Raw genomic sequence first — 20412 nt, forward strand, 5'->3', positions numbered from 1 at the left:
CGAACTTCCACAACACTGCGTGCGTATGGTCACAGCAATTATACGGACGCTCGACGCGCATTTACGCCGTCGGCGCCGCCGCTAGCGTTGTCCTACGGACCCGCTCGACGACGCATGCGCCGTACGCGCGCGGAAGGTTAGAACGAAGTTATACAGAGACGTGGAGATCGTTTGGCTGCAAAATATTCACCCACGAATACGGTACTCTTTAATGCGAAATTTGAGCGCGGCTTTCTACGTGTTTTCATTTCGCGATATATTGGCTGGCGCGGACAGTCTGTATAGTGCGGCACGTTGTAAACGGAGCGAAGTGTGGCGCGACTGCCTCGCTAATCGGGATATCGCTAGAGGTAGCGCGTGGGTGACCCGTGGGCGCGATTCCCAGCCGCCACCGCAGACAGACCTCCGCACATGCAGCGCTTTGTTTCCATATATGGTATCGTTGGACGCGCTCGCCGCACGCCATCGGTGAACAGACGACGGCGCGCTACTCTGACGCCATCTGGTAGCGGTCGTCGCCCGTCTTGCGTGGCACTACGCTTTTCTCACACTTTCGCCATGCCCTCCTCCTCCGCTTTCCTCCTCGTGTTCTCTTCGCCATCAGCGCTGAGCCGTGCTCTCTCAAGGGCTGCAGAAGATGGCGCCAACCTTTCCCTTTCCATACGAACCACTTACACACACTCTTTCATCGCCCGCTGCGCTCCGCGTTCGCTCCTTCATTCTTCGCTGTGCTGATTCGCTCGGTTAATTACGCCAAGGCACAACGCCGACGTTTAACGCAGGAGCGGGCGCCTACGAGCTGCGCTCTAAAACAACGAAGTGGACGCGACGTCAACACTAGGCTCTATCGCCTCGGTAGCGGAGTCGGGGCAGCGTTCTACCACCCTTGCGATGCTGACGTGAGTGTTGTGCGCACGCCCACTGCAAGCTCGCTAGCGTACCTGATGAGCTGCTGTGAGTACGTACTGGTTAGAGCGAAACGGGCAGTAAAAGTTAAGCTAACGTTATTTAATGGCACTCTCGACAAATCGCACCGTGGAGCACCGGGGCGCCCTGGCGCGATGATGATTGGATGGAAAGGCGTATCAGGGCGCCCCTGTGCGCCCCGGTGCGAATGGTCGAGGATGTCCTAATATTTTACTGGGTGCTGACTACCGCCGACGGTTTCCTGTCGGTCTCATCTCAAGTACCATCGAAGAGCGACGCCTACGACGACACTGGCGGCGCTCCTAGTCACATCAACATTGTGAGAGGCCTGATAGCCGCCAGGGCGTTGTTCCTTCTGACACGGCAATTACCTACAAACCTTTCACGACGTGACGCAACATTGCTGTGTCGGCTGTGGGTAGGAGTAGCCGTCACTAACACCAACAACAATCGTATTGGAAATTGCGGACTCACCCATGCGCGCTAAGTGCAAGTGTGAAGAGACCATCGATCATCTTGTGTGCCACTGTTCTCGCTTCGATAAACAACGCAAGACTCTCCAGTGTGCCTTGAACAGACTGGAAGATAGACCATTCACAGAAGCAAAGGTCTTGGGAGCCTGGCCTCACAGCTCATCAGCCCAGAAAGCCATTCGAGCTTTTCTGCAGTACCTGAAGGCGACAGGCTTGAATGACCGACTTAAGAAATGCTGCACCTGAGTGCATGTTAAAGTGCGATTAAGACTCGTGTCTTCTGTCTCAGTTTCTTTCACTCCCCCCCCCCCCCCCCCCCTCACCGTCCCCACGTGTAGAGCAGCAAAGTGGACAAAGTCTGGTTAACCTACCCGCTTTTCCTTCCTCCCTTTTCTCTCTGTTCCCCTCTATTGAGCATGGAGGTGCTTGCGCGCTGCGTCACGCCATGTTACACCCGCGAATAGTTACAATATAGCGCCCGACGAGTTAAAACGCTATGCTAAACTTCGCCATCACTGTAGCTGCTTCGCACTTCGGGTGAAACTGAAAACTTTTTTCACCACTGCGGTTACCACCAAAGCGCCTCTCTCTCTACTTGATGTGAGGCGAACACTGGCAACGTTGCAGACCGGACACGAGAATGTAAGCTTTATGTCCCTCATCCAGACAGGAGCCAGCCAATGCGCGAACATCATTCAGGGAAGGCACTCGCAAGCGAGCGATGCGTCCTCGTAGCCACTCGTGAAGTTACACGGGCACACAAACAGGAATTCGCGAACGCGCGCGCATTCGGCCAGATACGGAATAGTTCCATGGCGATTTAGCGGTAAATGTGAGAGAAATGCAGTAGCATTACGTCGCATCTCTTTGAGGTCCACGATCCATGATTTAAACCACCATTCACTACATTGCAAAGTATTATTCACGAACTCACTCGAAAGACGTCCTGGCTGTTACAGGAGCGAAGTGCAACTCATGGTGGTTACACTTCTAAGCTCTCCCATCCCCTCTCTACATCTACCACGTGAGCGGCTTCCCATACTTCATGCACATACACATTTTTCCCACTTTGAAACTCCTAATGCTATGGTATTAAAAAGAGTTCGGCTCTGACAGAAAGCTACACCATATAAAGAATCTGAGACTCGAGGGGCTCTCTGTCTTTATTCTGCTCATTATTTTGTTGTAGCGCGAAAGGACGAAGACGTAGTCGAAAACAAACAGCGGTGGTCCTGCATATATCGCTACAATAAAATTACGTTACCGTACCAACTCACCCAGTTTTCGATTTATCCTGCTCCTCGCGTAGCGGGCCTTCTCTCTCCAAGACCCCTTTATTGCAACAGCAACTATACGAACACCATTGTATTACTGCCCTCGTATCGACGGCGCTTGCGTTTGGCTGCAAGAACGACGAAATTAATTAGAAACAGCGTTACGCTTCGCTCAATCAGCCCCACGTGCCTCCTCGAAGAGACAGGATGCGTACCAAGTGAGCTCCTGAACAACACTTTGCAATGTGCTGAACGTGGTCTAACTCATGGATCCGGGACATAAAGATGCTAACGCATTCTAATGCTAACGCATTTCTTTCGTATTTACAGCTAAATCGCCACTGAATTCCGTTTTCTCGTTGGTCTCCATCGAGGTCTACGACGCCACAAACTTCGCTGCTGCTGTTCCTCGCCGCGCCGAAGCCTTGTGACACCCCTGGTATCTGCCAGGGCAGAGTTCCTGCTGCTTTGCAGAAGTTATCTCGCGGGCTGCGTCGCGGCTCGTCGTCTTCGCATACTGTTGGAACACCGTGCATGCAAGCTCGAGCGCAACGCTATACCTTGCTTCGGCGATAGCAATGTTTCGCCTTCGGGTGAAACATTGAAAGCATCGAAAAACATCGCGTCATTTGCTGACCGTGCATGCTGCTGACGTCTTGCCGAATAGCTCACACCGGGCAGCACTCATATGACAAGTTTTCTTATATGTAGCCTGGCCTGTACTGCTCAGGTATGCCGGTAGTCGGCTTTATTTTCCATGGAAGTATATGCAGTGAAACAGCAATCGGTACCTAAATATGCTGAGTGCAACAATTATACACCTTGAAGACGGAGAGAGAATGATTGTGGAGAGGTAGAGGCGCGATGTTCTGCACCATTTCAGGAAGCACGGCTCAGCGAGTAATTCTTGAACCTGAACTTGAACGCACAGGCTTGAAGCGCATAATTTCTTTATTAAAGCGAAACTATCTATTTCTTATTTACCGGGGTTTGGTGCATCGGCTCAGTCAGCTGCTTACCGAATTACATTGGCCGGCGCTACAGTGTTAGTGCAATAGGAATCTGGGCTGATCCTGCAGACTGCACGATAAGTGGGCCGATCCCAGAGACTGCGTAATCTTCGGTCACGTGGTGGGGATTTGCCTCGTCCTGCTGATTTGTCGGGCACGCGCGTAATCGCTATGCTGCAAAACCGGTTGCTGAGGATTAACAGCCTTTAGCCTCCTCAGACCCAACAGAATACTTGTGACACAATACATTTTAGAGTGAGTTCTTATTGTCAACCAGTCTCTTGAAAATGTGAGAAACTGCTTCCTTGCTCAGATGGCCCGGGCACAGGCTCACCTCGACGCCTCCATGACTCTGGACAAAGAGTCCATTTCTCCAGATTTTCCAGATAAAAGCGTATATTGTATGCCTAAATACATAGGTGCCGGCTAAGCATCACATTCAGGTTGGCTGCCTTTCTATTTCAGGCTAGGGCCGCTCTTACACTCACGCTCGAGCGCCAGGGAATATAAGCGTGCATATGAAGACTACCTAATTCAACCTAATTCAGCTTGGATTAACGCGTCATCTGGTGGTACTTGCTATGTACTACGCATTAATTTTTTTTTTTGTCGTCGGTGAGCCGCACGTATACCACGAAGTATGAAGTTGGCGGCAGCAAAATGATTGAACGCTACACAAATGGTATCGCCTGCCTCTAGCTTTATGTTATACCAAAATACTTTAGCTTAGCATTCTATTTTAATATTTTGAAAGGATGAAAGCTGTTGACCACTGGGGTGGGCGCTGGGTCTCAGGAGGTTAGAACACCTAAGTAACCGCGCTTCACGAAAGTTTTGCTTATATAGATTCCAAAATGTGCGTTGGAGCTGAATTATTCTAACGTTTCTTTTTTAAATAATTACAAAGAATGGAACAGCCTGATGCTAGCAATAGGCGTACAGACTATGGTTGTCGGGTTTCTGACTTTTGACTTCGGTCAGCTGACGCGGAAAGCCACAGCTCCGGATCTGACGGCGGCCATCCTTTCATTTCCGATATCGAGGGAAGTTTCACAATGGTCTTTCCTGAATCCAGACTCCATCGCGCTCAAGTTCTGCACGTGGCGAGAGAACGTGACCACCCGTTCGATGCCGTTTGTGCTTCAGAAGTACAAGGCTTGCTTCCACTACACTATCAGCGAAGCTTAATCTCTCTTGTTCCACACTAGAGTTTCTCTGCGTGGTTGCATTCCCGTCATTATATCTCGAGTTACAGAATGGGTACCGAGAGAAGGGAAGCGCAGTCGAGGACGGCAGAAAACTAGGTGGGCTCATGAAGTTAGGAAATTTGCAGGCGCAAGTTGGAATCAGCTAGCGCAAGGCAGGGATAATTGGAGATCGCAGGGAGAGGCCTTCGTCCTGCAGTGAACGTAAATATAGGCTGATGATGATGACGACGACGCTGATGATGACGATGATCTGGAATCAGACAAGCTGACGTATACCTGCGCCAGTTTGAGCATATTCCGCGCCAGAGCACGTCTAGAGCTCATACCAGACTGGCTGCCACACTTACACTGATGGAATGGTCATGCTTACATCATCAGTCATATAGGAGTATGGATCCCGACAATTCAGACCACAGCAACAGAAAATCTCAGTCATAGAACACAACTACTGAGCTGACTGCACTGCGAGTGGCCTTCACTAATATTCTGCGGCTGCTAGCTCACAGGCGGGAAACCTTTATTGTTTCAAAGGAGGTTCTGTAATGCGTGAGGTCACCATGGCTGCAAAACGAGCTAGTGATTGACACTAACTAAATACGCACAATGGCCTGCAGGTCAAATCACAGTAATATGCTTCAGTGGTTACCCGCCCACTGTGGCATAGCGGGCAAAGTCAGAGCTGACCTTGAGGCCGGAATTGCACATAGAGACACATACAAGCTGACCCTGATGCAATTTTCAAGAAGTGACGCAGTGGCGATTGTGCCAGCCATTGCGTGGCGCTCTGTACCTCCTCTCTCTCTCCCTTATTTCTATTCGCCTTCTCCTTTCCCCCAGCGTAGGGTAGCCAACCAGACTCTCCCTACCTTCCTTTTATCACTCTTTCTCTCTCTCTCTCAGAGTAGTAGCTGCTGTGACCTAGAGCGGCAATACGGGTCACGTAATCGTTTCGAGGCGAAGTGTAACTTTCGTATGTCACGTGTTCACAATAGGGGTGATCAAACGTGTCTTGCTCGCATTTGTCTGAATGCCGCGAACACAGGACAACATTTATTTAAAATTCATTTCTCCAGCACGCCATACCGTTTCACCAGCGTTGTTGACGAGGACTTGGAATGTATAATTTACATACAATTGTAATCGGTTCACAATCTCAACGCTGTTTTGAGAAATGCTATAAACATGCAACATGACACGTGACTTCAGCTGTAAATCGTTCTTGCACCGTGACAATGTTTTGGATCTCAACTAGGCCCCACTAAAGCGCTTATAGCATTCCAGCGGTATATCGACCTCAGTGAGGTTAGGTAAATTTACTTTTTTTTGTAGAAGTGCATCTGGTCTCAGTGTATGCTTTTGCTTTGTCGTATATCTCCCTTTCTTTCATATTTCACCATCTCACCTGAAGTAGCATGCCAGACTTGTTGCTATAGCTACCGTCTCCAGATATCATTAAAATTTCTGTCTCTCTCTCCACAACGGCTTTCGCATGAGGCGAGTGGCAGTGACGGCGTGGTCCGTATCGAATGTCAGCTAGAGAGAAGCCATCACAGCAGCTTGCGACGGAGCGCCGAAGTGGCTGTACATGACCATGGGCCGTAGGTAAAAACACGCCGTCGGACGCCGGCGTCGGTAGAGCTAGAGCAGCATACAGGAAGGTGCGTCGGATTTAGCGTAGAATGTAGAGGTACTAAGCTCGGATATAGTGATCCGTTTGAACAGCCTTGCACCGGATATAGAAAAGTCTCGGGCAGAATTCCGGCAGTGGCAAACAAGATCTCTAGAATTTGCCAAGAGTGTGAGAACCCTCTTGTAAAGCTTCGCTATATATCTGTGATTTATGAGTAGCTCGGATTCGCACACACCTACGAAGCTTATTTATCTGGGCCTCCTAAACCTTTACTACTTAAGCGTGACATCGTTCCAGCTTCAAGTGGCCCATAGTGACCGATATCAGACTACTTACCATTTCCATCGTGTCGGTCATGTCCCACTCCAGTAGTTTTTTTTTTTCTTATAATTTTTTTTACATAATTGGCATTGTACAGCCAGAGCAAAAGATGTGTGTGTGTCCTGCCTTGCGCTGAAAGTGTACGCCGTTATTGCAATCCCATAAGTCAGATTCGTGTTCGAATACCAAGTGCACTAAGTATAAATTCCTGGCTACTCAGATCATCGTTGGGCGTTGTGCTCTGGAAACGAGATATTAAATAATAAAAAAGTGAGTGGTAAGTTAGGCGCAAGAAATTATCCATAAAAAAATAAAGAAAACGGTGACAGTTTTTGTGGAAATATATGTTTACCGAAAAAGATTATTTTCAGGAGGCGATACAAAGAGGAAGTACCCTCCCGCCCTTAAGTATTTATGGAAAGTAAAAACCAAAAATCGTGTTTGCGTGTACCCTGCAGGTTAAGCAATAGGTTGGGGCCGCGTGCATCGAGGACAAAAGGAGAGAACAGCAAATATTCTCAACTGGGTGAGGCGTGGGTCTGCTGCAGGAAAAAACATCCGGAGGCGACTGAGCACATTTAATGCAATGCCAAGATATTCACCCAGCAAACACCGTCAGGGAAGTCCACTATCCAGAAGCGCGTAAGTTTACTGCTCATAGTAGCGTTAACTGGCCAGCGGTTGGGATAAGCAGAAGTTTGCGAAAAGCCGGGAATAAACGGGGCGGGATCGTCACAGGCATAACCAACTTTACGAGATAAAGCAGACAAAAAGGGTGCGATAGGGTAGGACGTACGTTATGGCTTACAAGTGATAGGCCTATACTCGTCGCCACCCCAGTTTAAGGAGGAAGTCATAGAAATCAAACCATCATCATCCGAGAGTGACGCCATGCAATTGGCTAATAGCAGTCTGCATGCTCCGCTTGGAAGCACTCGTGACCACGAGTCGTAAATCGCTCAGATAATGGAATTGGCTAGTATGGTTCGGCAGGCTCTGCTTAATGGCGGACAGAAACCACAAGCGCCGCATATTCGTTAATTTTACAGCAAGAGCTTTTCAGGTTTACTTTATACCACGAAAGGGGTGTACCGTTTTGTGATGCTACCTTTAATGTGATCCACTAAAACCATATTGTGAACTGGGAGAGTACGATAAAAAGTTTTTGGTTTGTTCGTTATTGTTTCTTCCTATTTTTTGTTTTGTTTTGTTTTGATGTCAGCGAAATGCAATAGGAGAGTAGCGGTAGAGCACCCGTACCATAGCAGTGGGATCCTTGGTTCAAACCAAACTGCTGACGAAAATTTATTCTTATTTTACTTACACTTTTATCTATCTATCTATCTATCTATCTATCTATCTATCTATCTATCTATCTATCTATCTATCTATCTATCTATCTATCTATCTATCTATCTATCTATCTATCTATCTATCTATCTATCTATCTATCTATCTATCTATCTATCTATCTATCTATCTATCTATCTATCTATCTATCTATCTATCTATCTATCTATCTATCTATCTATCTATCTATCTATCTATCTATCTATCTATCTATCTACTTGATAATACTTTCCGACTAAGGGCATCGTGATTTTTATATAAAGAGATAGGCGGATTCTTGGCTCATGATCACTTAGCGCAGTAAAAGTTGTCGCAGTTCTGCCCAAACCTGTGACGGAGGCATTTAGACTCACACAGCCTATATAGTATCGGAGATGTCAATTAATGTTTCCTTGATTGACATATCATCGGGCGGAAAATTACTTGTTATAACTTCGCATTTATTTGTGTTGATTTCTATGTTCCTTTAAACTCCGCTGCCTCGCTAAAAGTGCACAATATTGTAACAGCTGTAGCACGCTGCTGTAAATCAGGAGGAGGACTTAATGCAAAGCTACAGCAGACATCGGTGACATAGACATCAGGAAGCAAGAAGTGAAAAAGATGTGGCAAACTGAAAGCGCTGCTTTCTTAGCGGATTGTACGCCAACCGTTTCGAATAAAGCTGTAAGTCGCACTAAGCGACACAGTGCAAGTCTGACGGCGGTAATAAAGCGCTAAGTTGTTGTGTCGATGCCTAACTCTCAGTGCGAAACGGCAATTCTTGTGGTGGCGAATAAGTTCCAACGAAAAGAAGTGTAAGCTAAATATATGATTTCAAACAAGTACGCAAGAGAACGCTCACTGACACACGCACACGCACACGCACACGCACGCACGCACGCACGCACGCACGCACACACGCACACACACAAAAGAACTTTGTAAAAAAACGTTCAAGAATGATTATAAAGAATACTGTACATAAAGTAACAATTCCGCATGAGATAATTTCGGCGTACTTAAACTGAAATGTTTTTTTTTTTCAATTTTACAATGTATCAGTTGATTCTTCGTGGCCCCTATACCGACCCGTGTTTCTGGCCCAAGAGGTATTCGGTTTCTGCAAGCCTCTACACAGCTATTATGTCGTGCAGAATGGCGTTGCTCACTTGAGCGCGGCGCTTTTGTCCGAGTTCTTTCATTTCTTTGCCTGTTTGTTCAAGGCGTAGCGTACACGTCACTTGAAGGTTCGCCTGAGCTAGTGCCCGGCATTTATTGGCAAAAGATCTGAGTGGGGATTGTCCGTTAACGTGCGAATTCACGCTGCTACATCCGACGCGCTGTATTCCGCCGTGATAGTGAATCCGGAGAGCTACGCGAATAAACGTCGCACTATAGATATATATGTTCCTTCACACTCCGTAACACAGGCTTTGGGGGCACTACAGGCAGATAAAATGGTATATTGCAAGGCTTTCTAAACTATTATATGGCTCAACGCTTTCTTGTCTGTTAACTGTTGGGTCTGAATACATTGGTGGCGCACAGAATGGTGAGTCCTTCAATGATATTGTGAAACTGTTTCACATAAATTGCTATATTGTGTAGGATTTTATGTAAAAGTAAATGTAGTATGGCCAACGCACAGCTGGCCACACTACTTTTCATCCATCGAAACATATTCTTTGTTTGGTCATGTATACTGGGTGCATAATTCTAGGCGAGTAAAAGTGAAGTGGTTTCTTTTTTTTTAAAGCTCGCTGGCAATACAATTCTATTCCCATCCTATTTCCCCAAGTTCGCAAAGAACGTACAGGAACAACTGCCGTCATTACCAGCCTAATTGTGTTCACCTTAAGACACAGGCCACTCCTATTGTTTAATGACATGCTGGCGCGTCAGCTGTGGCGAGGTCCGAGCTCAGAGAAGAAAAAATAACTGTCACCCCGCGTAGTGGTCGAAATGCCAGACTCTAAATAAATTCAAGCAGTCGCACAAAGCCGCATAAGATCTTGACGTCACTTCTACGTCCGGCTGTGACGTCCTGCTTTTTGTGTGTGTGTGTTTCTTTCTGAAAGAAGTAGTCCCTATGACACACAGATGGCGACGGTTGCAACACACCACCACTTTCTAGACACTTAATTGGGCCTCTATATCAAAGCTTGGCAACCAGTTTACATATACAATGGTGTGGAATACTCACAGCTGCTCAGCAGAAACGCTAATGCATGTGCTCGCGACGCTCACGCCAGCAGCCGAAGCCAGAATGCTGTGTTGACACCGACAGAACGTAATCAGAACTGGTTTTGGCACGTAAAACCCCAGAAAGAAGAAGAAACGACTGAGCGGGGCGTGTCCATGCGTTCATTTGGCTTTGTCGCTTCTGCAGCCAAACGCACGGCTCGTCTCTGGAGACGTAAACCGTCTCCGCGAGCGGACCACAAATGCTCGTCGATCCCGCGAAAGCACGACGACAACGGTGCCAACGGCGATAGTGCGAACGCGCCTCTAGTGCTATCGCAACAACACAGACAGGAAAAGAGGGGATATTAGCACATAAGTATCAGCGCAGATATGTGTACACATAGATACACACACACGCAATAATTCCAACAGAATGTTCTTAAAATAACTTGCCACGCACAGTATAATTCTATCCTTGAGCTTGATTATCCCAAGAGGCGGACATTACTTGCACGATAAATCAGATTATGTCATTGACTAATTAACAGCGATTCAGTAATTCCCTTTTTAGCTCGTCACATTAGGGCATATATTGAAGTTTATACAAGGTAAGAGCTAGTGAGCTCGCTAGTCACATCCCTCGGAAAGAATTAGAGGCTGGCACTAGTACCGAGATATGTGCTCGCAAAATGTGCGACTATATCTCTTGATAAGAGATAGACTCTTGATAAGGAAAGTAAGAGGTAAAACAGCGGATTTTTTCGAACGTCAGACGGTGCCCATCTTAATACTGGTGCTAGTTTTAAAATCCGTTGCAAGTGTACAGTGCTCAGCGATTGAAATGCGATAACTCGGAGCGCATAGCGGCTGGCACTTTTTGCGCCACCGGTGAGTGCTGGGTTGATCGCTGATGAGCCGAATGCAGACGCAATGCATCAGCTCGGTGTCCCCAGAGCCCACCTGTGACGCAAGAATTGCCGGCAGCCACGAGCTCTGAGCAATCTCTGAGCACTGTACATGCCTTGAGAAGTCACGGTCTTCAGTTCGTGAACTGCAATGTATGCCTTCAAGTTATTAGTTAAAAAGTTTATTAGTGACTTTTTGATAATTAGTCATTTCGTATCTCTCTTCTATTCTCGTGCGAGTAATGTTCGCTTCTTTGATTAATCCAGCTCAGGGAGTAGACTTCTGCAACATGCCGCATGCGACTTTTGTGAAATTCTGTGAAAAATAAGATAAAGCTCCTGGTATGTGCACACAACAAATACATTAGGCATAGGTACCCATGAGCATTGTATACAGCCTGTGTAAATGAATTTAATCGATGAAGAACAGTAACTTGAGCACAGCACACTAAACCCTCAACCGTTAACTTATCTGAATATAAACATACAATATATTAGCCACTCTAGACGAAGGTAGCTTATTGGGAATTGGCGATGAAATGAGCATTCGTAAGCGCTCGTGTTCATGCACAGGTATGCTCTGAATTTAATATCGCCTGTGACTGATAGTGTTGCCCTAGCAGGTTCATTTATGGCACAGGCAGAAATTTCCTGCTTAAGAAATAGGAATACAAAAGTAGCTAATAATAAAAACAGAGATAAGTACTTTTTTAAATTATTGGCTATATAAAGCATACGCCGCAAGTGACAAATTTAAACGGAGCAATGGTGAAGTCATGTTTGCTTAGCAGAAATCGTAAGATTAGCACCGCTTTCAAGATAACCGGCCTTAAAATGTGCTACAACGTATATGGGCATTCCAACCAACAGTTTCCCAAAAGCGTGCGTCAAGCAGTTCAAGACAGTCTCAACTGTAACGCCACTGCATGTTCTAGCAAATTTCTGGGATGGATACCTCGAAAGTCATGCTAGTCTTAGGATTTATGCTAAGGAGGCATGTTTTCAGTAATGTTTGGCTTCAATTTCGCAATTGGAACATGTGCCCTAATTAAATACCTACAAACATAATTACTGAATCTCTTTAATTTAGCCACCTGGACAGTGCAGTTCGTCATGCAAATGGTGTCCGTCTTTTCAGATAATCTACATTAACAGGCCGAGTCAAGCTATATGCTGCACGCGAGTTTTACAAATTTGTTCAAACTGAAAAAAAAGAAACGAAGAAAAACAAAGGAAAGCACAGTATGCCTTAGACGAGAGGAGATTCAAGGTGCGGAATGAAACAATATCGAGGGAAGTGTAGGGTTATAGTAATTTATCTTGCAAAGAAGGTTGACATGGGAATATTTCGATGATAACCGAAAGCATTGCTTGTTTGAGTTGCATTCGATATCATGCTACATATGCTGCATATTGGACATAGTAATGAGTGCAGCTCGAGAAATGCTATGACGACGGAAGAGTAGACACCACGAGCGCAGTGGTGTCTGCTCGTCTGTTCTCCTTGTATTGTTTGGTTTGTACTCATGGATATACGTACCAAGTTACCCAGCGTTTCGCCATATTCATATTATAGTTCTTCAAAGTGGAAATAAGGGAGCGATTTTGCGCTGCGTCAAATTGACGTGTAATGCAGGGCGGACATGTATTCCAAACTAGCGAGGTACATCATGATTGATGAAGGACATACAGAATGCAGACATCATTAATGGCCGCAGAGCTCAGTGCAATAATATTCACCGCTGACTCCATTCAAGCACCAAGATAAACCTGCTGTGTGGTCTATTCTGACAGATTCAAAGTCGGTTCTTCAATGCTTGCGGCACTTTTGCCTGCGTGATTTGAACGCAATGATGATTTATCCAATGTTGACTGAAAATGGCTACAGCTCTATCGTCAGGCAATAAAACGAAGGAGGGTGCGGAAAAAGCGGGGAGGGAGGCTGACTGCAGAGAAGGACTAACTTGACAGCGGACTTCTAACCAGACTTCTAACTTCTAATTGGCTGACTACAGATATATGTTTTGGAAGCAATAACGGCACCTCTTTTTTGGATCGAATGCTGTGAATGAAGCGAATGATTATACAAAATGTGGTATTGCAAACAACATCATACACGTCATTCTGCCTAATCCACTGTTTTATTTCACTGCCACGTTTAGAACAAGTCAAGGCTAGTCTTGTATAGAGCAGCCGAAGCAATTATGGGTCCTTTTTGTGTAGCTGAACTTGCAGGCTGTTACGCTGCTACCTATATATTCAAATTCGGACTGTGTGGGTTGTTTCTTTTGCAGAAATCAGTAGTATCGTTTTTTTTTTTTTACTACCCTCGTCTTTAAACGCGCCGACTGCATGTACTATCATTAGACAAAGCTGGTTACAGTAGCTTTTCGCTTTAGGGAGTTCAATATGCAACATCGTCAGGTGACAACGCCGTAGTTATCGTTTGTAGTTACGAACACAATTATCTGAAGAGAACCGCCATTCACTTCTCCCTCTACGCATCAGCGTTGTGGTTTAAATCGGCCACGGAGACTTTACCAGGTGAAATGGCAAAAGCAGCTGGCATCAAAACGTCTCAAATCAGCAGAAAAAGGGCCAGCATCGGCAATTAGCTTGGTTACACCGATATATACGGAGTCTGAATATAGCGTCCCCGAAGCTTCATTTTAAATGCAAGCCCAGGCCGACACGCGGCTATTCGCCCTAAGTGGGGGGTCTCTTTGTCGCAGCGCAAATTACTTTGTAGCCAGCGCCGCACGTCGCGCAGATAAGAGACAGGGTCGTAAAAGAGCTAGGGGAACGGAAAGAGTAGTTTCTTTGTGGTGTAGGAGCACGGCGGTTATACTGACTAGATGGATGAATTGAAAGAGGTTGCGCGCAGACTATTATACCGTCTCGATTTTCCACGCGTCGGTTCGCCTCGAAAGCGCGGGCAAGTCAGTTTCAATTTAACCGGCACTTAATTCGTTCGGGAGCTCCACCTCAAAGACGACTCTCAACCGCTTGCTCTTCAGATTTAATCCCGACCTCATATCGAAAGTCACTCCTTCTCCTCACCCTTATCCTAAGTAAACGTCCTTGTAAGTCCCTTTCTCTCGCGTTTTTAACAACCCTGTTCACTTCGACTTCTCTCTCGCCCACCCCAAGGAGAAGAGTGAAAGCAGAAAAAAAGGTAGCAGACACACGCATGCTTCTGTCCCCCCACCTCCCCTATCCGCACGCACTCGTCACTCTTCCGCGCACGTCGGCGATCTCCGCAATCCGTGGCGTCGCGGCGTCGTTACACCGTCGGCAGCGGTTGGCCCCGGGAGGGCTGCGCTTTTATCGCCACAGCACGTCCCGCGCGCGGAACGCTAAACGCCCGCCGTCGCCGCGCGAGGCGGACTCCATGAAAGGCAAATAAAGAAGGCAAGCGGGCAACTTAACGATCGGCCATTGCCATACGGCAGCGTGCCGGTGGTTGCATGTGCACCACTTGGGCGAAAAAGGAGAGGATAGTCGGCCTCGACCGTCCCTTTCTCGTTGATACGCCGGGGTCCGCTCTCTTCTGCTCCGCTTTTTGGCGGGCTGCAAAAAGGGGGGGGGGGGGGGGGGGGGGGGGGGGGAGACCGCTCTTTATTGTTATTCCGGTCTCGCGATAGCACGTGACAACGATCAGCGACCGGTCGCTCGCGGCAGCGCGGCCAGACACACACACACACACACACACACCACAACACGCCGCCGCGCGCTCATCCGGGTCCTCCGGATTCGGGCCCAGAAGCGGCGACGGTGCGCTGCTGGCTGGCGGGAGACGTCACCTGGACCGCGCCGAGACGGTGCTGCTGCCTCTGCTGCCAGAGATGTCGAGATGCCTGCTCCCGGTCTATCCGGTCGCGAACGCGAGTGCACGCAACGGTAAGGGAAACCCCCCCACATACCGCTTCTCTTTCTGTGCCCCTGCTGAAGCTTATTTGCGTAGCGCGCGCGCTCATTAGGCATGCAAGACGGGTGCATCTTTAAGACGGGTGCGTCTTTACTGTCTCCCGCGTAGATGCGAAGACGGAAGAAAGAAGAACAGTGAAGAGCTTCGGTTCTTGCGAGAGCGCGAGGCACGTGGCTCACTTCAGCGAACGCTTTAAGGCGGGCGTTGGCAAACTTGTTGCGAATGCTGTTTATGTATTGCTCGGTCCTTCAAGGCTGTGTTGTTTTAGCGGCGAAGTCATAAGACTTGCGCTCACTAGCCATAAAGACATGGCTGAAAGCCGTTGAAGCATCGCCGCGATACTGCGAGCGCGCAGAGTGCGAAATGCAGCGTGCTGCAGCCGCTAAGCCATGCGAGGAGGGAATAGTCAGACGTACGCTGTGAAGCGCCACAATCTTGCGCGCCATTTTATGTGCCAACGCTAAGCGAGTGCTAAAGTGATGCCTGCTTACAATCGTGACGTGACGAAAGTATTCGCCGCGCAACTAGGTAAATTGATAAAGTCTCCTCTCACTTCACTGTATTTGCTTCTAACCGGTGGTAAAAGCGAGTAGAGGGAAAAGGTGAAGCAGCTTGAGAGTGCGGAACCTATGACCGTTCTCTTCATCCTTTCAAAATTGGAGCGACGCGAGTTTATTGAACCAAGAAATATACTAAGGGGCGCAGACTTTTCACGAGTTCAAGTATTTATGCACATTTTTGTTTTCTTGGAGAAATAACCCTTATGCACAGTCAACGCACATGTTTGAACGCGAAGCTGTAGCGACGGGATTAATTTTATGCGGCAATTGTAAGCGTGATAACATCAATAAATGCGATGCGCACATTTGTTTTTATTTTCCTGCTCTGAAACGTGTAAGCTAATTAAATGTGATATCAGTATAGCGTGTACTGAGTAGAACACTCCGCAATGCACTAAGTAGCCCGTTACGGGTAATACTGAGCAGTCATGAGAATATGCGCATAGTAGGCACACTGGTCACACTATCGAGGGCGTCACACCATCGAGGACTCAGTATCGCGCGAATATCTCACCAAGGACTGTGTCGGACGCAACCACGGTTTTTGTTTCACCGTTTTTCGTATCCTATATTTCATTTGGTATCGCCGACACTGCTCAACTTCTTTCGCGTCACTGCCGGCTCGTGACTTTCTCGAGCACCTTATATACGCGTACTATAGCAGCGAACCGCAACGGCTGTCTCCTGAGGCACTGCGCTTGTCAAAGCTCGCAGCCTCATACCATACGGTATAGGAGGATGTCCATTACATATAGTTTGGTAATCACAGGGCTGCACAGCTTTCGGATGACAAGGGTGTTAGATCTAAACGACACACTGATTATTTCTTTATATTTGCATATCGATCAAATGATTACGCACCTCAAGGACTTGTACGATGAACATAGCACTGATCCGGGCTAGATGAAATACCGAATTCATGGGTGGCGGTCAGCGTAGAAAGGATACAAATCACTTGAACAACGAAACAAGCGCAGACACAGCCGCTTTATTCTCACTAATATTTATTTCCAGGATTGTCTTGCATCGGGAAAGACAGTAGAATAAGCTACACGAAATGCTGTAGCAACAGCTGAGAGCGCTATTGAGTGACTTGTGTGTGCGCAAGCCTTGTTTTATTTTACATCATAAACCGACAGAGAGCTGGTCTTTGCAGCACGACGGGGCAATTGGTGATTGCACATACGGCATGGAAAGTTTACGAAGTGCGGAATCCCGGGAAAAAGTAGAATATTTGGAGCAGGTTTAGTTTATAGGATCAATTTCATTGCTTCACATGTATACCGTTTGCTCTCCCGTTAATCATTAGCATAGTGCTTGTAAATGAAATCGTGGTGGTGTTTGGTCGGTGCGTATTATATAGGTACTGCATGTATCTTACCTTTTATACGTGATTAATAGCATTTTTAAAGTTAATAAATGAAACGCCCCGTTGACACAGCTGGTTGGAACATCACTTTTTCAGCGGTGAAGGCACAAAGTTCAACTTGGCTGCGATGTGTTAGCATCTATATATCTTATATATACTGTATTTCGGCTTTCTCATGAGACATCACGGAAAGATGAACGAAACGTGAGGAACAATGAATCCCGAGAGCTAGGAGGGGTATGTAAAGCTACGACTTACTATTACTCTTGCACGCTGAATTCTTTGAATTCCTCTAACTTGGCGTCCTTAATCTGCTGTTTTCAGAACATTTCATATGCACAGTACATTGTGGGTGAGCGGTTTATTTGGGTGAAATTGGAAATGTTGGCGACTTCTGTGACACTGGTTTGTTCACAAACAATAAATTGACGTATGATAAAGGATGATAACATGAGGTGATACGAGAAAACGTTCCAGCAATAAATAACATTTCGTAAACGTGCAGTCACTTAATATAAAAAAGAAATAGCAACAAAAGGCATACTCTGTACTTGATGCAATTAAACACAAATCATTGAATTAATTCAATCCAATAATACAGAATAAATAAAGACATAATAAGTGTTAGTACAGAATACAATGTCACCTTCAGTAAAGAAGGTTATTAAACATCCAAGAAAAGGCGTATCCTAAGAGAATGCGATCAGCATTGCACTCAAATGCTGACAAAATGAGAGAGAGAGAGAGAGAGAAACTGGGTGATAAAGGCAGGGAGGAAAACCCGCTGCAGTCACTCCCGACACCGTGTTGGACTGACGTTTTTGCCTCACAGGACAGGTTTGTTGTTCTAACGCGATATCGTTTGGGCCCCGTCGCAGAAAATCCGGCGTCGGCAACCGGCGTGTGATCGCGGGTGGCGGAGAAAATAATCCAACCACATCAACCGCACAGGCCCTCCACGTGGTGCAAGGTTTTGGTGAACAAAAATTGAATTTCTCACAGTGAAATCCGACAGAAAAATGATAAAGTACGACTTTACCATTCGGCGTCGGATTCGCCGTCGGATTGTTTACCAATCGGCATCGGATTGTAATTTGATTGTACGAGAAAGCCTAATTCTGCTACGAGGAAACTCAAACATATCTACCAGACCTGCGCGCGCCGGGGTAATAGGAAACAATTAATAAAATTTAAAAAAAGTGCTAGGGCCTTCACATTTTAATATAAGACCACTTATATTGCCCTGGAAAAACAATTTTCCAGCAATGCGTTTCAGTTTAAAAGTGAAGCCAACTTTAAGGGGATCGGTGTAAGCTTGGTTTTTGTAAGCTGGCTTTCCCACGTTCACTGTTGCAGTGAATGAAGCCTACTTCCGAACGGCCGAACGCTCAGCCGAACGGGTCCCGCTAACGCTATCGCGTTTTACTCTTAAAGGCGAAGCTTAAGTGTCCTCTAAGTTTTTGTAGTTATGCGTATCCCTTACAACAGTGGTACGGACACGGGTCTGTGCTCTCGTATATACAACCATCCAGCACACGGAACGATATCCGGCAAGTGATCCAGTTAGGAATTTCATCGAGGCTTAACAGGCCCCAGGAGGGTACATGCTGCCGAATTAGGCGACTCCAGGGCCGGTAATAGACGTATTCTCAGGTAAATATAGTTACAAGCCCTAAGTTTTGTGTACAGCACACAAAGAACCCACCTGCGTAATGCCGAGTGTTTGGCACTTTCTAGACTGCTGTCGTTATTGGGTCGTCACGTGATGTTTTCCACTGCTCGAGGTAATCGCCCCCGCTATAGTTTTTTTCTTCATCAAAGACATAAGAAATGTCTGCTCCGTATGAAGAGGTACCTGCTGTACACGCAGCTCACGCGATGCTTGTGTCCATTAGCGAAGGAAAGAGGATGGAACATACATACGTATATACGAGTAAAACATTCGTACTTTGTGGGCATCGTCGAAGAAACAGAGGAGGGCCGCGGCGTTCTTTTGATGTGTCAGACGCCATTGTTTGAGCCATGCCTGCATAAACTGCACCCTACCACGCGACTATTCGAGATGGAAAGGCTCGTTTGCTTGGAGAGGTAGGGGAAATGGCTCCGCCCATTACAGGGAATCGATGGCTGTAAGCTTCGTCCAAATGCAGGCAGAGAAGGAAGACAATGACATGTTCATATAGCCGACCGGATGCGTCAGCAGGATGCGGATATATAACCTAACATAAGTGCATATTCTGAAGACAAGTCTTTTAAGCACTACAAAACATGTCTCCCGCAGCGTTCTGGACAATACAGAAGAACAGAGTGACAACGCAAAATTTTGTCATCGCAAGCACACTGTAACAAACACGCCTTCGAAGGCGTTACCAGGTAAACCCTGTTGTGCTTACGAGATACGTAAACCATGCGGTCAAGTAGACCACACAGTTCATTTCAGTCACTGCAAGCTCACGTGTCTGAAATGAACTGTGGCAAGCGGCAAGATTAATATCGTAAACGTTTTGTGCGATCGTGTCAATCAAAATAATAAAAGAACAATAACTGAATACCAGCAGAATTAGCGCACAACGCAAGATTGGTGGAAACACGTGTTTTAATGTAAAACTGAAGACGACATATTTAGCTTCCTCTCATTGACTTCAGATGCAACGAGAAACCACACGCAATGCTGGTGTCTAAAACAGGGGAAGCTCCGAAGATCGATGTCGGTCCAGTAAAGACAGATTATGCTTATTTCAGTCACTGCAAGCTGACGTGTCTGAAATGAACTGTTATATTGTCAACTAACCACCCTATATTCAAAGAAAGGGTGGTGACCGAGCAGGCTCCTGCAGGAGAAAGTGTTCTTCAGTCCCAAAATAGGCCGCATCAAAAGCTATACGTATATTCCAACAGGTGGTGCAAATGAAACATTATTAGTGTCCTGATGATTTGAAATAGCATACAATTTTTCTTTAAACTGGAAATGTTCTTAGGCGTCATCCCGAGACCTAAAATTTAGTTGACAGACCAATGCTAAGTGTTGGCGCAGGCATGGTGAAAACAAATCGACTCTATTGGCACCTTGAACACAATAGGAGCAGCGTTCTGTTATTCTACTTTTGACCAGCAAGGGAGTCAAGACCTCAAGACATTTATTGAAGAACGAATGCGTAGCATCCTTAAAAAGGTCTACCGCTGCAACAACTGTATGGTGGAACTGGAAATTTCATGATGACGCTACGTTTCTGAAACACCACTTCGACAGAGACGCGGCTCCTAAGAATGCACGAGTTTAAAGGGCAACTC

General features: G+C 46.6%; 1 protein-coding gene across 1 annotated transcript in view; it reads right to left on the reverse strand.

The window, feature by feature from the left end:
* Positions 1–20412, reverse strand: part of LOC119455551 (homeotic protein antennapedia-like) — a 312907-nt gene that overhangs the window by 169772 nt on the left and 122723 nt on the right. The window lies entirely within an intron of this gene.

The sequence above is a fragment of the Dermacentor silvarum genome, chromosome 6, assembly GCF_013339745.2.
Source record: "Dermacentor silvarum isolate Dsil-2018 chromosome 6, BIME_Dsil_1.4, whole genome shotgun sequence".
Lineage (NCBI taxonomy): Eukaryota > Metazoa > Arthropoda > Arachnida > Ixodida > Ixodidae > Dermacentor > Dermacentor silvarum.